Source organism: Anolis sagrei, chromosome 5, assembly GCF_037176765.1.
Source record: "Anolis sagrei isolate rAnoSag1 chromosome 5, rAnoSag1.mat, whole genome shotgun sequence".
NCBI classification, from domain to species: domain Eukaryota; kingdom Metazoa; phylum Chordata; class Lepidosauria; order Squamata; family Dactyloidae; genus Anolis; species Anolis sagrei.
Window position 1 is genome coordinate 72070802 of NC_090025.1, and position 20260 is coordinate 72091061.

General features: G+C 37.6%; 1 protein-coding gene across 2 annotated transcripts in view; it reads left to right on the forward strand.

Moving 5' to 3' along the window:
• Positions 1-20260, forward strand: part of SGCZ (sarcoglycan zeta) — a 699685-nt gene that overhangs the window by 430899 nt on the left and 248526 nt on the right. Inside the window, exon 1 of one of the 2 annotated variants that reach the window (XM_067468754.1) lies at positions 3331-3445. The exons of the other annotated variant lie outside the window; for it this stretch is intronic. The gene's annotated coding sequence lies outside the window, so the exon portion shown is untranslated. Of the gene's footprint in view, positions 1-3330; positions 3446-20260 lie in introns of those variants that run through there. 2 annotated transcript variants of the gene reach the window in all.

Here is a 20260-nt window from a genome sequence, read left to right on the forward strand (position 1 = left end):
TTGTAGGAAGTGCCTATAAGTGGAGGAATCTGATATCCATTTATGCTGCAACCTATGGAGAGATTTACATGCTCAAGAGGAGCATACATTCATCTGATCAAAATATTCAGAAGAGACTACAAATTCCTATGTTCAGATGCTTGTCTGGGCTTCTTGATGTAACACAAAGGTGGGAATAATCCCATGAATGTTGTTGAATTCCTAGCAGCTTGCCAATAGAAATGCTGGAAGTTGAAGTCCAAACACTTCTGGAGGACCATATGATTCCTACTCTGATGTAAGAGTAGTGGCCCTGTAACACGGGTGGTCTCTTGGAAACTGCCATAGATGTTGAAATTCTGAAAAAATACAATTCCAATGGTCAGAGTTTTCTGTATTTACAGCATCCCATGTTGTAAATCCCTTGATACCAACCATTTTTGGTTTGCTGACTAATTCGGACTATTGAGAGATCTGCTGTAACTGAATTCTTCTTCAAGGTTTTGAGCTCCTTAAACCTGTATGAATTATTATTATTATTATTATTATTATTATTATTATTATTAACTTTATTATTACCTCACCGTTCTCTCCACAGGAACTCAAGGCAACTAACATTCTTTGGGTTTTTTTTTTTCAAAATTTTTAAAATAATTAACAGTTCCTCTGATATAACTTTTTAAAACTTTCAATAAAATAAAATGACGATTTGTTTCTGGCGCACTGGGGAAACTTTGCTAGCAGAAATAATGAGAAATTTCAGATTCATGACAGGTATGAGAAATAATCACTTCAGGTGGCTACAGTTTAGTTTAGAAGCGAGTCCGTTAAATAAATCTGCTGTACAAAGGATCATGCCCTGAAAATGATTTTATTGGAATGCGTTTGTAAGAGGGGAAATTATTTAGGAACATTTTCTCACTCATTGCTTCATTTCATAAAATGAAAGTGAGCATGAATTACAGAATGTTTCATAAAAGGCTAATCTCAGCAGAAAGAGTCCATTGCAGTATGTCTAGAATGGGATGGCAGGAAAGGAAATGGGCTTGCAAAAGGCAATTGAAGCAATCAAGTGCTATAAATATTTCACAATAGTATGCCCTACTTATCTGATTTTTTTTTCTTTTTTGGCTTGGGGTAATATTTCAAAAGGTTCATAATAAGCCGATAAAATACAGCTGCTTATTAACAGAAATGAAAAGACTTCCTCAAATATTAATTGCTACATCATGGAGAGCATTCCATTAGCAACCCAGAGCAAACCCTTTTTTTTGTAAATTCAGAATTGATGGCTGATAATTGCATTGGGACACGGTTTTATTTATCAACCTGTTGTGAAATCTCTACAAAACCAATTAGGCAAACATTCTCATGTCCTGTGATCTTATATAAGGGATCTTATCTTTAGAACAAAAGAACATTTTATTCTGTAGTTAGCAAGAAGTCAGTAAATTAAGTCAACAAAATGTATTTTAAATCAAAATGGACTTACATTTTTTTTCAGCTTGTATAGGGAACCTGCCATATCTCCTTATGTGACTAAGGCAAAGATGATTTTGGCATGAACAGAACAAGATAAACTAGAAAAAAACTTTTTCTGGACGAAATGATCATGAATTGTCGCAGAAATTCAAAGTAAAGTAAAAACAAACAAGTAAACACGGCATACCTGCTATTTATGCCCTTCTACACTGCCATATAATCCAGATTATGAAATTAGATAATCCACATTATCTGTTTTGAACTAGAATATATGAGTCTACACTGTCATATAATCTAAAGCAGATAACCTGGACTTTATATGGCATTGTAGAAGGGGTCTAAGTTGAAGAAAAGTCCGATTACCAGCCCATTAATATGAGAGCTAATTATCTTGGCATGCTATTGTATTATTGAAAAGCATATGAATGTTCTTATCATATTGACAAGAACAACTGTTGAGATGCTCCCCAATCTACCAGCAACACACCAGGAAGCAGGAACTGATATGGTAGATTATTGTAGACATGGAAATGATAGCAGGAATGAAGACCAGTTGCAGGGCCAAAATAGGAATCAAAGAAGAGGTAGTAGAATGTGCTTTTTTGGAGCTGGGAATGTGGAAAGAGTTCAAGAATTTCACCTTTAAGTTATTTGCTATAAATAACAAATATTTACTTTTTATTTTCTACTCCTGTATCTGATTATTTATGTTTAAAAATGGAGAGAGAAGACTGTTCACACATTATAACACTTAACCCACTGTTCAAAACAGCTATCTATCCAGAATAGCAGCCATGTTAAGGACTGAGTACCAGATCCAAGAAGGGAGCTTAAGGATAAGCTGAATGACAGAAGTCCTGGGACAGAAGTGGGATCAATGTAGGGAATTTGGTCCTCTGATCCTACGCAATTTCCCATCCCTGCATTCGTTTATGGTATCTACCTCTTTCAAAATTATAATGCTGATATTTATTATTATTATTATTATTATTATTATTATTATACCCCACCTCCATCTTCCCGAAGGGACTCGGGGCAGCATACAAAGGGACATGCCCAATAAAACAGGTTAAAAAAGGCATCAAAAACAAGCAATATCAAACATCGATAAACATAAAATCCGACAACATTATAAAAACAATTAAAAGCAATATCATGGCTGAACAAATAAACTGCTGGGCTAGGTTCATAATGACTAAGTGCAATGAATCCTAAGCAATATTCGTTCTGTTTATGTTTACTGCTTTCTAATTAATCTAATAATTTATTTTTATTGTTCTTCCTGATCAATTTCCTGATTAATAGTTGGGTGCAATCATCAATACTTCAATTCATCCAATTTTATCCGTTACTCCATTCATTAGATGTGCACTAGAATCTGATTAAAGTCTATATATCTGTTTGTCCGCTCTATTTTCACTTTCCCCAGCCTTTCCTTCTTTTCTTCTTCTGACATGCCAATCTTCCGCTTTAATTATTAACTTTCTTCTTATCTTCTTCGCTCCCTTATCCCTGTCCCTCGTCGCTCCTCGTCCCTCGTCCCTCGCTGTCCTCGCCGTCCGCTCCGCTCCGTCCGCTCCGTCCGCTTCGCCGATCTCGATGTCTCCCTCCGTCTCCCGTCGTCGTCGTTCTTCTTCTCCGCGTTGGGTTGTTGTCCCCGTCTGCCTTCTCAGCTCCATCCTTGTTTATTTGTGATTATTGGTGTGGCTCCGTTTATTTTCTATTTCTGCAATTTACTGTTATTTTTATTTTTCTTATATTTATGTTCTGAGTTGGGTACTGTCTAGGCATCCGCTCTCTGGTTTGGTCCCTCTATCTTCTTATTTCCTGCTTCCTGTTTCTGTCCTCTATGATCGAGCCTCTTCAGTTACTACTTCCTGTTTCCTGTCGCCATTTTGTTTGGCGACTTTCTAGCCACGTATAGTCTATTGTAAATTTGTTTTGGGAAGGAGGGGAGTGTAGACACAACAAATCTTCGATCAAGGTCAGTACTTTTCCAGAATGGCGCCTTGTCTTTCTTGTCTTTCTCCCCCCCCCCCCCTTATTTAAAACAAGTCTTTTTAGCAAATCCACTACTTTACTTTGCTTCTTACTTGGTATATTTCTATTCCTTTCTCTTTCCTTTTTTCTCCGGAGATATTATTTATTCAGTTCAGGGTCTTTTCCCAATCTATTGAGTTATTAATTTCTTCTCCCCCGTGGGGGCAGATATTTCTTTCCTTTCACAGTTCCCAGGAAGCTAGGTGATCTTCAAATAGAGATTCTTATTTTCAGAGTACTTACTTTTGCACAGTAATTTTCTTTTCCATTTGAGAGTGGATGGGTCGACAGTTAGCCTGCTGTATTGCCGGCGCTTGTCTCTTCAGCGACCCGCTTGCCCTGCAGGCACCAATATTCCCGGGTCTGTGGACCCTCGCCCTTGAGGGGAGGGGGTCTCCTAGACCGTCGGATGGTGCCCTACGGGTATAGCAGTCCGTCAGGTCTTTCCCACCTGGCGGAGGGAGCCTTATGCAGGCTCTACCCGGTCGCGAAGGCAATGACACTCGAGAGCCCTCAGAGTGCCCGTCCTGCCACCATGCTGTCCACCCGGAAGTCCGCAATGAATCCTAAGCAGAGCCAGGGGAAGTGCGACAATCTTTATACTAACTGTTGACTCAAATTGTAGGTGTAAAGAAATAGAAACAAGAGTTGATGGAGGTAAAGGTATTGAACATTAACTCCCATCCTGGATCACAAATGCATATAGACAATTGAAGTCCTCTGACTGCTTCAACTCCCATTCAAAAATGTCTTTGATCATGCACTTTTTGATGAATGATCAATATTTCTTGAATATTTCAATACTTAATTTGAATTATTTTTTTAAAAAATGCCTTTAAAAAGGCTTTTATGTCAGATGTTAGCAGAGAGGGACATAATATGCTTTTGACATAAAATATATTCACACAAGAAACAAGAATGGTAAACTAAATAAGGACAATAATTCCATACCAGATTGTATTACCCAAGGCAGCCTTTATCAACCTTTTGCCCATGGAGGAAACCTTGATATCATTTTTAAGTTTTCAGACAACCTATGCATAGAATTTGTAACATCCACAGCTATTTTTTCCTCCAGTTATAATATTTTGTGGAAACCCTAGAATGCCAGAAAACCATCTTTGAGCAATCATGCAAGATAAAAGCACAATAAGACAATTTGATGCTCTCCAGATGTTTTGAACAATAACTCCCATCATTGTCCTGTCTGAGGTTTGTGGGATTTAAAAGTTCAAAATATCTGGATGACTGGTTGGTGGGATAGTGCAATGATGAGTGGTTGATGGAGAGAGGGAAATGCAATAAAGGCAGATACGTCTCCCAGTGACTTTTTGGCTTTGCTGATGAAAGTGACAGTAATCAAGTGCTGAAAACAGCAAAATGTTCAAAACATTTACTGTGGCTGGCAAAATGGAAAATATTCCTTGTCACAAAACATGATGGAAAATATATTCTAGAAAGGCCTCGTTGCCGAAGAAATCAATCACTGTCCTGAGTACCAGTATTGAGTTGATGTGTTGCTTGTACAAAGTGTGCTTGAGTTAACACGAGCTTTCCATAAGACTTACCATCATCCTGGAATGTACTTCTTGTCTGACAATTTCCCCCAGAGCAGTTTTAACAGATATTAAACAAAAACATAGAAAAGGATGTTCCAATGTCTCTCTCTATTAATCTGGCTAATTTCGCCTGTTCTTTTAAGGACATGGGTCATTTTCAAGGTGAGGGCATGATTATTTAACAAGTGTGAAGTTTCTATGACTTAAAGAGACCTTTATGTACCCCCTATTAACATGGTTGACCTTCAATATAAATATGTACATGTAAGTTTATTGAAGATTATGTACCAGACTAGGCTTTCAGATTACTTACATAATGTGATTACAAACCTCTGATAAACAAATGTTTTTATTGTAGTTTTAGTATATTTTGGGGTGCCATTTTTTAAAAATACCATGACACACACAGTTCTTTCACAAATTTCACAAATTTTTTTCAATACTAATTTCATCCGCATAATACTAATTTCATATGCATTTTTCAATACTAATTTCATAGGCAGTGGCAGGCTTTGTATTTCTAGGCGCAAAGATTAGTGCAGATGCAGACAGCAGCCAGGAAATCAGAAGACATTTACTTCTTGGGAGGAGAGTAATGACCAATCTTGATAAAATAGTGAAGAGTAGAGCTATCACATTGGCAATGAGGATCTGCATAGTTAAAGCAATGGTATTCCCCATAGTAACCTACCATAACACACACAGCTCTTTCACAAATTTAATGAATTTTTCAATACTAATTTGATACACATAATACTAATTTCATATGCATTTTTTCAAACGAAGACTTCAAGGCAAGTTGTGGAAGATCTACTGTTTTAGGGATCCTACTTTAGTTAGTAGGCTAGTGCAGAGAAGTCATATCTTATCGTAGGTCGTAAGAAATTTGTTAGCTTCGTACTTATGATGAGATATCTGATGCGCATGCATGGCCCAGACCAAAAGCTTTAGAACTGAAACTTACCCAATACGTTTCCATTTGTATTTTGCACATTTCAGAAGGTTCACTCCCAAAGTAAGTTTGATCTTCATTTTCATGGCAAGCAAGCAAACAAAGCAAAGCCAAAAAAGCTTCAGTTCTGTAAATTAATGGAAATAATTCCTCTGTAAATTAGGAGCAGAAAAGAAGGAAACAGAGTTTGCTTGAAAAAGCACATATCTGTGGGATATGTAGTATGGGAAGAGAGGAGCCCTACGAAAAACCTTGTCCAAAACTATTTTTCCCAGAATTATTTCCCAGAATGCATCAGTACCAGAAAGCACTAATCAGGATACAGGAGAGAACGATATTCCCCTCCGTAGTCAGCCAGAGTTCCAATACATGCAGGAGGGAACATAGGGCTATAGAACATTTTGCTATAGTATTGTTGAGTCTCGACCAATTTAAAATAGTTTGTGCCAATAAAACAAAGTTTCTGGAACAGAACAAATGCTTTCAATGTAACAACATTAAATAGGATATAACACTTTCAAACTAGAAATATATTATCTTATTATTATTTGAAATGGCTGGATGGCCATCTGTCAGGGGTGCTTTGATGGTGTATTTACTATGGTTTTTGTTCCTAAGTTATAAATTTCTTTCTCTAATTTTTTTCTGTCATAAAAATGGGGAAAGTTTATTAAACTGCAAAAACTTTGTCTTTGTAAGAGGGACATTGTGCTATAACGCAACAGTTTTTCAATGAATATCTCATCATCGATTCTCAGCCAATTCAACATAGTTTTGCCATGCAAGCAGAGTTTCTGGAGTAGAACAACTACTTTCAAAATGAGGACTACACCATTAAATGGGAAATAACACATTCAAACTAGGAACATAGTTTCTTTATTATTAAAAAATGTTGTTTATAAAAACTTAGAAAATTCCCCAAAACTGTGTGGATAAGTAAAACAATCTGAAATTTGGTGGTCTAGTAATGGTAAATGTGTTCTACCATTGTAGCAAGATTCACCGCAATAGCCATAAAAGGAGGGGAAAAGAAACTCCCCAATTATAATAATTATGTGCAATTACTATAACAAAAAGTAACAATTTTTGTTGTGCTCATTATATAAACAATTTTATTATTGTCTTTGTTGAGAAAGAGTGTTTTGACACATTCATACTATTGAAAAAAAGAAAGGTCAACTTGGGTGAAATTTTTATTTGCTTGTTTTCCAAAATTGCAAGAGCAGACATTTTTGCACTGGAAGCAATTCTTAACATAAAATTCACTGTTTTCTGCATAAAACCCTCATTCTTTTCCATAACAACTACTTCTGCAGAAAGACCATTTTCACCTAGTAGTCCCAATATGTGGGAAACCATTGAAAAACAATAATACCTGCATGGTGTGATTACATTCACTGCATGATCCTGGATATTTAAAAGCTCTGCAAATGAAGAGAAAGAGGAAAGAAATGCTAACTAAGGACAATACAGTATTATGAATCTGCAGAATCTAAGCAGCAGCTGTTTGGAAACCTTTTGACATGATTTTCCTTTTCTCAAGCATCATCTTCACTGCAAAGTTATCTGAAGAGAGGAAACTATTGAAAGCAGCTCTTTGTTCCTTCATTTATGTATGGCAAACTCTGTGAAAGGCTATTGCATCCTCCCTTAATCCGGAGCCTCTCCAGTCAACCCAAACTATCTTGAAGCTGAGAGAGAGAGAGAGAGAGGAGACTCCATTAGCTGCTGCTTAGCTTATAGCTAACTGTAGCTGAGGCTTAGTCTTCATGCTGGATAAAGAGAAAGAGAGACACAGAGACTGGCACTGGCAGGGCTTGCTTATTATTTTTTGGGGTGCGTGGATGCCTTTTGCCTTACAACTGTTCTATATTTTTGCTGCATTTTAGGGAATTTTTGAGGGTTTCTGCCTGAGTTACATTGCTCTCTGTGTGGTGTGTGTGCATAGAGCCAAAAAGCACCAAAATGCCTTGTGTCCACAAAAAAGGTTTGTAAATCTGTGCAAAAGATAGGTGTGAATGTGACCTGCTTGTCGCCCTCTAGTAATGGCTCCTGGTGACTCATAGATATATTCCTCTGATGGGACAAAACCAATTAAATATAAGATGCACCATTCTGAACCGGTTTGGCAAGATGTCCCATTTATTGCAATAAGCAAGATGTTAAGTACTGATGACTCTCTTGAGTGCAACAAGGAGACAGAGCCCTCGGTGGCACAGGGGGTTAAACCCTTGTGCCAGCAGAACGGATAACTTGAAGGATGGCTGACCTGAAGGCTGCTGGTTTGAATCCAACCCAGGGAGAGCACGGGTGAGCTCCCTCTATCAGCTCCAGCTCCATGTGAGGACATGAGAGAAGCCTCCCACTAGGATGGTAAAAACATTTAAAAAATCCAGGTATCCCCTGGGCAATGTTCTTGCAGACAACCAATTCTCTCACACCAGAAGCATGCTCCTGACATGACATAACAAAACAAAACAAAATAACATTTTTCATTGTCTCTTTGTTGGCACTGAATGTTTGCCATATGTGTTGGAAATGGCCCTGGATCCCTCCGGGGAGATAGGGCGGTCTATAAATAAGGTATTATTATTATTATTATTATTATTATTATTATTATTATTATTATAAACACAACAAGATTAGTACACAGTAAACAAGATCACTATGCTGGTTGTTGTATTGGATCAAACATCGGACACTTCCCAAGTGTCTAGGACTAGGTGATGTATTGGCAAATGATGCATGAAGATCCTATTAAGGTGGTTTTTGCAGCTGACAGATGGTAATTTTGTCAGCGCCGATTGTGTTTCAGTGCAACCCAAGGTCTTCCTCTTCCTCTTCTTCTTTTTTTGTTAGCAAGATGGAAAGGATTTTGAAGGAAAATTCTAGTTTGTGCTTTTAAAATGAGACTTTTCTTCTAGAATAGCCAGAGATTAAAGGGATCATTCCCTATCCTGCCTTTTGCTGCTCAAACTGTGGCATGAGGTATTTCCTTGTCTAATAATTTGTTTGCAAGTCACATTTATCGAGCATTGGTTGTGACTTGAAGCAAACTGCACATTCTGAGTTTTGACAGGGTTTCTCCCCTTCTCTTTCTCCTTCTTATTAAAAAGGAGTTGCAGCAAGCCAATATCTGGGATGGAAAACCAGTAGGTGAGATGAGATCTTTAACACCATCTTCCCATTAATCTACTCAAATTCCCTCCCACTTTTCTTTCCTCTACACTTGAACAAACAGGTTACATCTTTGTAAGTAATTCGGGTCTAAAACAAGTTTGAAATAGCATTTTCATTGACTTGGATGGGAAGAAAAATCTTAGTTCTCCTGATGGTTAAAAGCAGTCTTTTCCAATAATGTTCTAGCCTTACCAGCAAGAAAACAAAAACAAACAAGATAAAGGCTGTATCTCTAAGCTTTGTTCTTCTCAGCGTCCATTTAATGAAACTGAAGCATGGAAGGTGAAAAAAAGGACATATTGGAGGCACAAACTAATGGTTGAAGAGGGCAGGCATGTTGGGAGGCATCCTCTTAGCTTTTTATTTATAGTTTTCTTGTACATGCATTTGTACTTTTTTTTTTTTGCTATGCTATAACATCTGTAACCGGTTCACATTTGCATTAGTAGAAGTCCACAGGTGCGTTTTTGCTTGCTTGCTTCTTTGTTTTATGGTGTTTATCTTGAACCTCTGACTTATTTCTGAAAGTATTTACTCTTCCAAAAATTCGTGTTAGAGAGCAGGTAATCACCCAACTTACATGCATTAAATAGAGATCAACCTGTGTAGCTGGTAAGAGAAATTTAACAATTTCAGTTCAGTGATCAGTTGCTACCAGTCATGATAATTATCCCATTGCTCCTGATGTATTCAGTGCAAAGTGGGCTGAAAACAAACAGTAGTCTTGGACTGGTTTTCATTTAGCATACATCCCTTGTTCCTGCAGCTGGTATTCTGAAATTACATATGTTTCTTGCCTACACCTGTACAATATATACAATTTCCATACAAATTGGCCAAACATTTAGGAGGGGAGAATGCAAATCGCTTTTCTCATTTGAACTAGTTAACTCCTATCAATTTTAATGGGCCTAATCTAAATAGGACAAACTTTGGATGTAACCCATAATTTCAAAGCTTTTATGGTGTTTTAGATGTATCTTTAAATATTTAAATCTGCTATGGATGACATGAATACCACAGGGCCATTAGTCAGCTCTTCCTTTATTACCCTGTCCAATTAATGAGTGCCTATAATTTTAATATTTATGGAGAACTGTTTCTGGCCTTAGACAATTATGATTGTTCATGATGTGATACAGACACAAAATAAATACCATTGCTGGATGCATAAACAGTGAAGAAAATATTTATCGCTTGTAATAAAACTGCCTCCAATCAATATAATGACACTGTGAAAATATATTGTTAGAAAAATGAGGATGTTACAAAATGGGTTAACCTGAGTTCATTGCAGCCAGTAGCAAAACAAACAAAAACTTGAAAATAGTGCTCATACTTTTAAAAAGAGCATGATGGGAAAATGTCTGGCTCTCAAACAAAATGACAGTATTATAAACATACTGCTGTTTGACAGAAAAGGCTAAACCAACAAGTTCCAGGTCCCATCATTTAAATACACTCTCTATAGTTTCGGGGCAAAATCCCCCCACTGTAGATTTACTGTAGGCTTTCTAAAGTTCACAGACCTTGAAGAGGAACTTCATGACATATATCGAAGGGGAGGAAGCAAGCAATTTATAAATGCCAGTTACTTTGTATTGCTTGACAGAGGCCAGAATAATTTGTGACAATTCAGATGTTATAAAAAAGTAAGCAGTATTGAAAGTCACAATGTTCGTGCTACCCATTTGGTAGTGGTTTCAGGTAAGAAGAGAAAATGTTTCTCTTCCAACCGAGACCATTTCTACATGGCCTAAATCAGGGGTCCTCAAACTAAGGCCCGGGGGCCGGATACGGCCCTCCAAGGTCATTTACCCAGCCCTCGTTCAGAGTCAACCTAAGTCTGAAACGACTTGAAAGCACATAACAACAACAATCTTATTTCATCAGCCAAAAGCAGGCTCACACTTCCCATTGAAATACTAATAAGCTTATATTTGTTCTTCATTTTAATTATTGTATTGTTTTAAAGTGTTTTTGCACTACAAATAAGATATGTGCAGCATGCATAGCAATTCATTCATGTTTTTCTCAAATTAGAATACGGCCCTCCAACAATTTGAGGGCTGTGACCTGGCCTTCTGTTTAAAAAGTTGCTGCAGTGAATCCATGTGATGCATGAGCCAAATGGACAGCACACACTCTGCCTCCAGCTATTGTTCTATGATAGGAGAACATGAGATTTCCCCTGGAGGTTTCTGAAAGCTCTGGAGGCATTCCTCAGTGTCTACACCACCAATGTTCCCACCATTGCTTAACCACTAACAAGCAGCTTTCTTCCACAGGTTTTCTGGTGATGTTGCATTTCTGGTGAAGTCATGTCAGATACCAAACTATGAGAACAGAAATGTGACATCACCAGCAAGCCTCTGAGAGAGATCTATTTGCTTGTGCCATCAGCAGTGGTGGTGCCAGTGTCTCATGTATGAGTGCCCAAAAGACTCTCATAGCTGCATCAGAGCAGTTATGAATACCTTTAAATTGGAGACATTCAGAAAGTGTCAACATGGCCCGATTCAAACATTATGAAGAACCATAGGGTAAATGAGCTAAGTGGATAAATGTTTCATCCTACCCCATCATTTATTTTTCATGTCCTTTAGTGGACATTTTACAAATGTTGGAAGATCTTCATGCCAAATTGGATGGAGAGTTTCCTTTAAAATTAGAGATTACCTTCTTCATAAAATCAGCACAAAGTGTGATAGAGATATACATGTTAGTGGTACTGCTAAAGATCCAGCTCTTAGTGTAGTCATTCAATATTTTCTCATCATGTTTGGATAGGGCTCTGAGCTCTTTCTTAAGACAGACTCCCAGGGCAGACTTACCCATGGCTTTGTTCTGGCCAGCATTTGACCATGCTATCCAGCATGCTTTCTTTTTCCTGAATTGTGAGAGTTCCTATTCTCTGCAGTATAAGTTTGCTTCTTTCTCATTATTCAGAAAATTAGGTTAGGTGGAACATTATGGTGTTGCTAATATTAAGCAGCTATTTGAAGATACAGCATTTTATGTTTCCCAAGCAGTAAAATGAGCATGGGTTTAATGTAAAAAAAATATTACTTCCATTTCAGGTTTTTTCTCAAACAAAGCAAACTGACAAGAAACGTTGTCACAAAAACTGGCTATTCCATAACAGATCTATAGTCATGGGTAATGGTGACATACCACCACCCTTGTTATCACACATCTCTCCATTTGCATATCTGTGTTGATCCATAGTCCTGCATTTATACTTCCACATAACCTCATAACTGCATTACATTTTAAAAGCAATTTTGCAATTTCAGGTTTGGTTTTTTCTCTCCCAAATACCACTAAAATGTAAATATTTCTAGCTCAGAAATAGTGAGAGGGAGGTAGGAAAGTGGGAGAGGAGGACAATCCCTCTCCTTGATTTAACTTCACTGCCATGCCAGTACAGAAGCTGAATAATACTATTGTACCAGGTAGGTGACTGGAACATGATACAATTTGCAACTATTGACAGCTTATTTCCATCAATAGTGGGTGACAAGTTAGTCACAGGGAGGAGACAATGGTGGTGTGCAATAGGGACAATCACCAAAGGTTCTGCTTCGATACTAGTTTGCTTCCTCATATGATAAAGTCCAAGAAATCCCAGATAAGATTAAGGAAATTCTAAGTAGCCTGTGGTTACTCTTGTGTATGGATAGGTATATAAATAAATCAGAAAATTAGAGACAAAAACAAATTTCCTCATTTCCCCATGACAATTTGTCCTCCCACCGAAAAATATGAAAAGGGGAGGAGAGCTCTAATTCTCTTTTGGAATTTACTGGAATGCTTTAAGGTAAAATTTTACTCCTTTCAATTCTAGTATCTGGATAGTATGAAGTCTATTCAGACTACACACAGAGAGACCAGCAGTTGAGGGATATTCTCTTCCAGCAGTCCCAGCCAACATGATCAATAATGAAGGATACTGGGAGTTGTAATACAACATCTAGAGTTACACATGATTCCCATCCCCATCTACAGAATTATAGAAGAATACCTGTCCATTGATTTCATATATAAAACAAATGTATTTTAAAAGTATTTCTGTACCAGTGCAAGCTGCCCTCTGCAGAGAAGCATATTGCAAGAGTGCATCATGATTTGTAATAATAAAATAATAAAAGTGTTTGATATAATGTTGAGTTAAGCTTTATATCAGTGGTTCTCAACTTGGGGTTCCCAAATGTTTTTGGCCTTCAACTCCCAGAAATCCTAACAGCTGGTAAACTGGCTGGGATTTCTGGGAGTTGTAGGCCAAAAACATCTGGGGACCCGGGTTGAGAACTACTGCTTTATATCAACACATGCTGCTAGCCTGTTCCATAAGACTATGTTTGTTTTGGTTCAAATAATACATTTGGTTGATTATAAAATTTGTGCTTTCTGTTTTTATCTTTCAAATTGATTATAAAAATTAAACACTTGTGTTTAGGTAGCATAGATTGCAGTAGATTGCATTACACAGTGTTGTTTTTTTTTAACAAAAATTAGTTTTTTATACATTGTATATGTTCAATAGTAGAATTTTGTATGCGAAGTTGTGAACGCAGCATTGCATTTTGCTAAAGCAGTAGCAAACATATGGATAGAATATCAAAATAAGTGTTGCATATATTCAGATTTTCCAAAATTTCATCTTCCCTCCCCACAAAACCTTTCTTTTCAAAATTTCTGGAAACTATATCTCTCCTAGAATTAGTAAAATTGTACCAACTTACTGTACTTTTATCTTACTCTTCATTCGAATGCCTGAAAGTCTAAATGTTCTTTGTAATACAGTATTTTACAATATACTTCTAGGCATGTCTACACAGAGGTAAATTCCATTTACTACAGCTCTGGATCCATCTGGAAATAAATGTCATGGTGGCAACTTTTGAGGATGTGGGAGCCATTGGTTCACTTTTCATGATCTTCAGACACTGCCTTTTTCTCTTGATGTAAAATAATGAGTGACAAAATACTGTTTGGGTCATCAGTTGTGATGGTGGTGATAGAACTTCTGTATGAGTGGGTTTCTTTCCTGGAGTAGAATTGACCATTGAGACTTTATAGGCAGCTGACAGGTAAAGGGAATAACCAGTTAAGACAGGTGAAAGTTGGGGCTTGAGGGAAAGACAATGAAGAAGTCCTTGTTTATCCTTTGTATGTCTTTGGGAAGGTGTTATTGTTATTTAAAGGGAGAAATGAAACACAGTGTTACATAATCTGCGTGGCTTGGATGAAGTTTATCCCATATGATTAGAGCTGACAGCTTTCACAAAAGCAGCAATGTTACCTTTATATTCTTGAGGCTACAAAGTACGAGCAGAAAATTCTTCAATTGATGGCAGCAGATTGGTAGTATTCACTTCCATAATAAGTAGAGGTAAGCTAGCTCTAACATAGGGGTTCTCATCACGGGCTTAATAGCCCCCACACTCACTGTGAATTCACTTTCGTGGATTTCTGGTATTTATCATGGTGTAAAGTGTTCTAGCCCCCATGTTAAGGAAATCACAAGATGCTCTAAGGTTGACTGAAACTTCACACTTATTGTCAAGGCTTTCATGGCTAGAATCATTGGGATGTTGTGAGATTTCTGGGTTGTTTTGCCATGTTCTAACAGCATTTTATCTTGATCTTTTACCTGCATCCTCCAAAGATGACAGCTACAGATGCAGGTGGAATGTCAGGAGAAAATGCTGCTAGAACATGACCATACAACCTGAAAACCACACAGCAGGTTGGGGATGGAGTATGTGGCTGTCTCTGGAGCCATCAAGAGCACTACTGTTCAAAACTGGCCAGTGTAGATGAGTGATAGTATGTGGACGAGTCTCTTTTCAGTCCCACCCATGACAAAATGCTATGGAATAGGAGTTGTAATTTGCTGAAGCACCAGTACTCTTTGGCAGAGAAGAAAAAAAATAGTTTGTAAAACTACAAATTCCAGAATTCCATACCATTGAACCATGGGAGTTAAAGTGATGCCAAGATACATTAAGTCTATAGTGTAAATGTGCCCATAAACACATTGCATACAGATGCTTCTTTTGCAATTCAATACCAATTTTATTGTTTTGAAATATACTATAGTGTGGTTTGAAACATGTGCAAAAGGTTATGCTACAGAGGTTAGAGAACTTAAAAGGCCTGGAGAGGTGCAATCATTTATAATGAATGGAAGAGAAATTAGTATAACTGTAATTGAGAAAATGACAAATGGCATTCTATCCATAGTATAACATAGTGTTAGACAGGGTATAAAGTAATTAAGCTCTTTTCACATTCAGACAAATAGTTACCCATTGAAGCTAAAAGGAAGTAAATTCAGAACAAATATCAAGAGAACTTGTTTCTTGCAAAAGCAATCAGCACATAAACTCTTTGCCGAACAATACTGTGTGCACCAGAATTGGACTGACTTCTTTCTGAATAGAAACTAATTCTATTGTTTCTGATTTCAACTGTGCTTTTGTAAAGCTAGTCAGAATGGTAGTCTAAAATAGAGTGTTATTTGTGTGAGCAAGCTCTCCAACTGAAGCTGAGCATCATTTTTATGACACACGCTGAATGTTCTTCCAAGAGGTCAACTGGGCTTCACTTTTTTCATTTCATTTTGCTGAATTCCTCCCTGGTTCTCCCTGATCACATGTGTATTTTATTTTGAGGCTGGGAGAAGGGCTTCTGGAAATTTGTTTGACTAAAGTTCTATTAGCTTTGCTAACTAGAGGAATTTGAATTTTCATTTTAGCAACATCTCAAATGCCACAAATTGCCCAGCCCAGTGTTAGTATATGTATGGAATTTGGGTTTCCTGTCCCTCCTCTGCAACTGAAAATGCACTTCTGGTAACTTCTGTATGTTGTAAGGTGCATTGGCTCTGAGACCCATTGAAACTGACCATTTTGGAAAACTAGCCCTTAGCTTATTGAATGCCTCTCCAAGCAGCTGGTAAGACTGGTCTCTGAGGCCCCTTCCACACTGAACCTCTATGTCAGGATCTGATCCCAAATTATCTTCTTATCCCAGTCTGGCAATGGGGACTCATGCAACCCAATTTAAAGCAGATAATCTGGGATCAGATCCTGGGATAAAGGGCAGTGTGGAAAGGGCCTGAGGGCTCATCCAAATAAGGCCAAAAATGAGCAAGCTCTCATGCCTTTACTGGAGGTGTCCAAACGACCCCTCTGGTCATGCCCATAGCCAGGATTTTGTTTCGGGGGGAGCTGAGTTTGATTCGGGGGGGGGAGCTGAGTCTGAGCGAAAGAGGGTCTAGCTTAGCAAATCTTTTGCATCGTTACCCCAATACCCCCATGCATATGGGATATATTCAGTATGGTGATGTGATCATGATATGAATAAATATAACAGTTTAAATAATGCACCAGTAAGGCCTTCTCGCGGACCACCATGGGAATTTGGGGGGGGGGTGAAGCCTCCCCCCCCCCCCCCCCGGCTACATGCCTGCCTCTGGTAAAGCCAAATTAATTTTATACCTGGTGAGGGCCAAGTGTGGATTGGACCTGGGAACTGTGTCACACATGCTTGGAAAGAATACTATTTATTAAAGATCCTTCGGTGTAACATACATTCTGCCATGGAGCAGCCATCTCTGGAGGCAAGTTATAATCATATTTCTTAAAATGCAGGCATTTAAGACATTACCACACTCACATCTTCTAGGGCAAGAACTTTCCAATTTCCTACACTCAGATGTTTCTTTTCTCTACCAGGTTGTCTGCTGAGGAATCTTGTCACAGTGATAATGAAATCTTTTTATGTTGCAGAGACTCCTCCCACTTCAAGGATAACAACACACTTTTTAAAGCAGGCATCCTTTAAGGCACCACTGCCTTCAAACCCCTTAGAATTAGATTGAAACAGAAGCACCTTTCTTAAGGTGGCACTGGGGTCATTTGCACTCAAGCCTCTTCTACTATCGTAAGGTGACACTGATGTTGTTTGCACTCAAAACCCTTGACTGAAACAGAAGCGCCTTTCTTAAGGTGGCACTTTCTCTGGGGCCATTTGCACTGAGATTTCTTCCCATTGTCCCTTCAGGATTTTGATTATTTATCTTTTAAAAAAGCATTCCAGATCATAGGAAGTGATTTTAAATTAACCCCCATCTTTCCCAGAGCCTTTGCATTGGCAATTGTAGGAAGTGGGTTTAAATTAACCCTCTCCCCAAACTTCTGCATTGGCAATCTGGGGGAATGGGCATTTTGACTCCTCCCACACACAGTGTCATTGTTTTATTTAAAAAACAGGCAACAAAAGTGGTCAACAGGGGTTAACATCACACTGGGAAATTGGCCATTTGGCCCATCTCTATGTGAGGAATTTAAAAGTAAGTCATTTGCCAATTGACTCAGGAATTGTTGGAAAAATGAACATTTTAGAAATGGCAAAATACCTCACCCCCACAGTTGAAGGGCACAGTGGGTTGCCATTTTTTAAATGTGTAGAAATACCATTTTTATTGTGTGTTGTGAAGTTAATAGTGTTACAGAAAATAGATCTTGGCATACCAAAAATTAGGATTAGGCACCATTTAGCCCTCTAACAATTGGTAGAATATTCTGGGTTCACAGAAGCCATAGTCAACATATCCAAAGATGATGGATGTTCCAAGCTGTAATCCCACAACATCTGGAAGACTGCATAATTGAATGACCTATTTGTATCATAAAGTTTATTAAATCAATAACTATTGGTTTAACTATTGACCAATATAACCCTTTAGCCAACATACTCAGAGCAGAAAGCTTTGTCCCACAACAACATGAGCTGATAGACTGTGGGCTATCACTGTGATCTTTGTCTATGGCAATACAGCAGCCTCTTGACCTAAGATGAGCTGGACCTTTTAACTGACACCTGAAGAGTGTTAGTGCTGGGATGTGGACCCCTTTCCTGGGAAATGCTATGTTCCTTTGAGGATAATCTATTGGGAGGATGCATACTTGTGTGTGTGTGTGTAAAAACTTCTCTCTATCTTCTCCCACACACATATTCTTTCTAGTCATCCTGGAAAAATAATGACCTATAACTTTTGCCAGAATGTTCTCAGAAGCTTTTAAAAATAAGATAAGGATCATTGGTTCTAAATTCTGCCTTAAGAGAATTCCAGCTTTGAGATTTCCCCACTGCTTATTTATGCTACAGATCCAGCCCACCATCTAAAGCACCTTAAATGAAAACACATAAAGAAAAGCATAGACCACTGCTATTAAATGGTATAATCTTGCTGATGGTGCTAGTAAGATCATAGACCCACCTGATTGAGAGAAATCTGTGGGAATCTGAGTCAAATATTCCATCAGTGGATGGTTAACTTAAAAAAATGGTTGAGTGGGAAGTACTGGAACATCAAAAGGAGTGTCTATCACTTCTATGGACATTTTTGTAGAGAAAACTTGCATGAATAGTTCCCAAATTGTCTTTGAAAATGTGATTTGTTTTTACAACTTTGAAGAAAATGGTAAAATGATTTGTTCGAAGAATCAAATTTATGAAAGATTTACATCACTACAAACTTCATCCCTCTACTGGAAGCATCAGTCTGAATACTACTGTAAACAATAAAGTGGTGCTTAATTTGACTCATCAAGGCAGCTGTTTTCTTCACCATAAAATGCAAAGAAATATATGTTGAGGTAAACACTCAGATTCCCATTTTCCTATTGTTTTACCAGAGCTTGCCCATGTTTCTTTCTTTTCTTTCTTTTTTCTTTTTCTTTTTTTGAGCCAGTTACCATGCTGGCTGGAAAATTTTGGAACTTGTTTGCCAAAAAGGATCTTTTCAACATTCTGAATATATAAAAGAAGTAAAATAATGTTATTGTGGTATTTTCTCCAGTTTTGTATGCAGACTGCTTATTAGCAAAGGAAACATGTTTTTTATACCTGTGTTGGTAAAAGAAGTAAGTTCTTTATTTTTTATTTCCTATATTTATACCACACCCTTCACACACACACACACACACACACACACACACCCCAAAGGGGATTCATTGTTGATAGGAAAGCTAAAGATGTAAGTACTCAGAAGTGGAGTAAGCCATTCTTACTTTTTTTCAATATTTTTGTGGGGTTTGACATATTAAATGCTGTGTGTCCTAGTTAATATGCTCTGCCAACCAATTTTATTCCTTCTATTATTCATGTGCAGTGAGCAATTGAACAAAATTTATTTCCAGTCTAGCCTAGAGGAAACAGTTTGTCATAATCAAAACCTGGCAACTTGTTGCTATGTCTCTATGCTACAAATGTTTGGTCCATCTGGAAGGACCATTTTTAAAACTAGGCAATGCAAAAAGAAAGTTTGAGCTTATTTGCTTCATATACCAGTGTAAAGTCATTCGCCCAGTCTGGGACATGTATAATTTTTTGGCCATGTGAATTATATTGTATGGAGAAATACTGAGCAGATTTTCTTGATCATTAGTCTAGCCACAGCAATGTTTCAAATATCAGCCATAAAAGGATACTATATATACACACAGAATATACAAATCAAAAATATTTGGTTTGAATATTAAAAGTATCAATATACTCTAATTGTTTATTCAAATGAAATCTGCACTTTAATAATATTGCATGTTCCAACTTTTTAAAAAAATCAGTTATTTTGTGTTGTACCCATAAGTATATTCCACTGAATTCCATGGGTCTTACTTCTGAATGGATAAGTATAATATTGTACTGTTAATATGTCTGGGGCATTTAAGAACCGATTGAGTGCACCATCCCTCAAAATAAAACTGGAAGTGGACAAAATTCTCATCTAATTTTATACACATTCCTTTGGGGGCAAGATAAGTTATGGAGAGGTCTTCCTCTCAAGAAAAGCAGCAACTTTCCTATTCCTGTTTTTTTCCCCAATAGAAGGCCCTTGGGAATATAGGCAATCCACTTCTACTTTTAATTTTTAAAGATTTCTATCTTTAATTAAATGTAGTCCATGGAAATGAGAGGGATTTCTGTAAAACTATGATAGCAGAAGTCTAATGTGGCCATTTATACATGTGTGTTAGAAATGCACACAACCAGA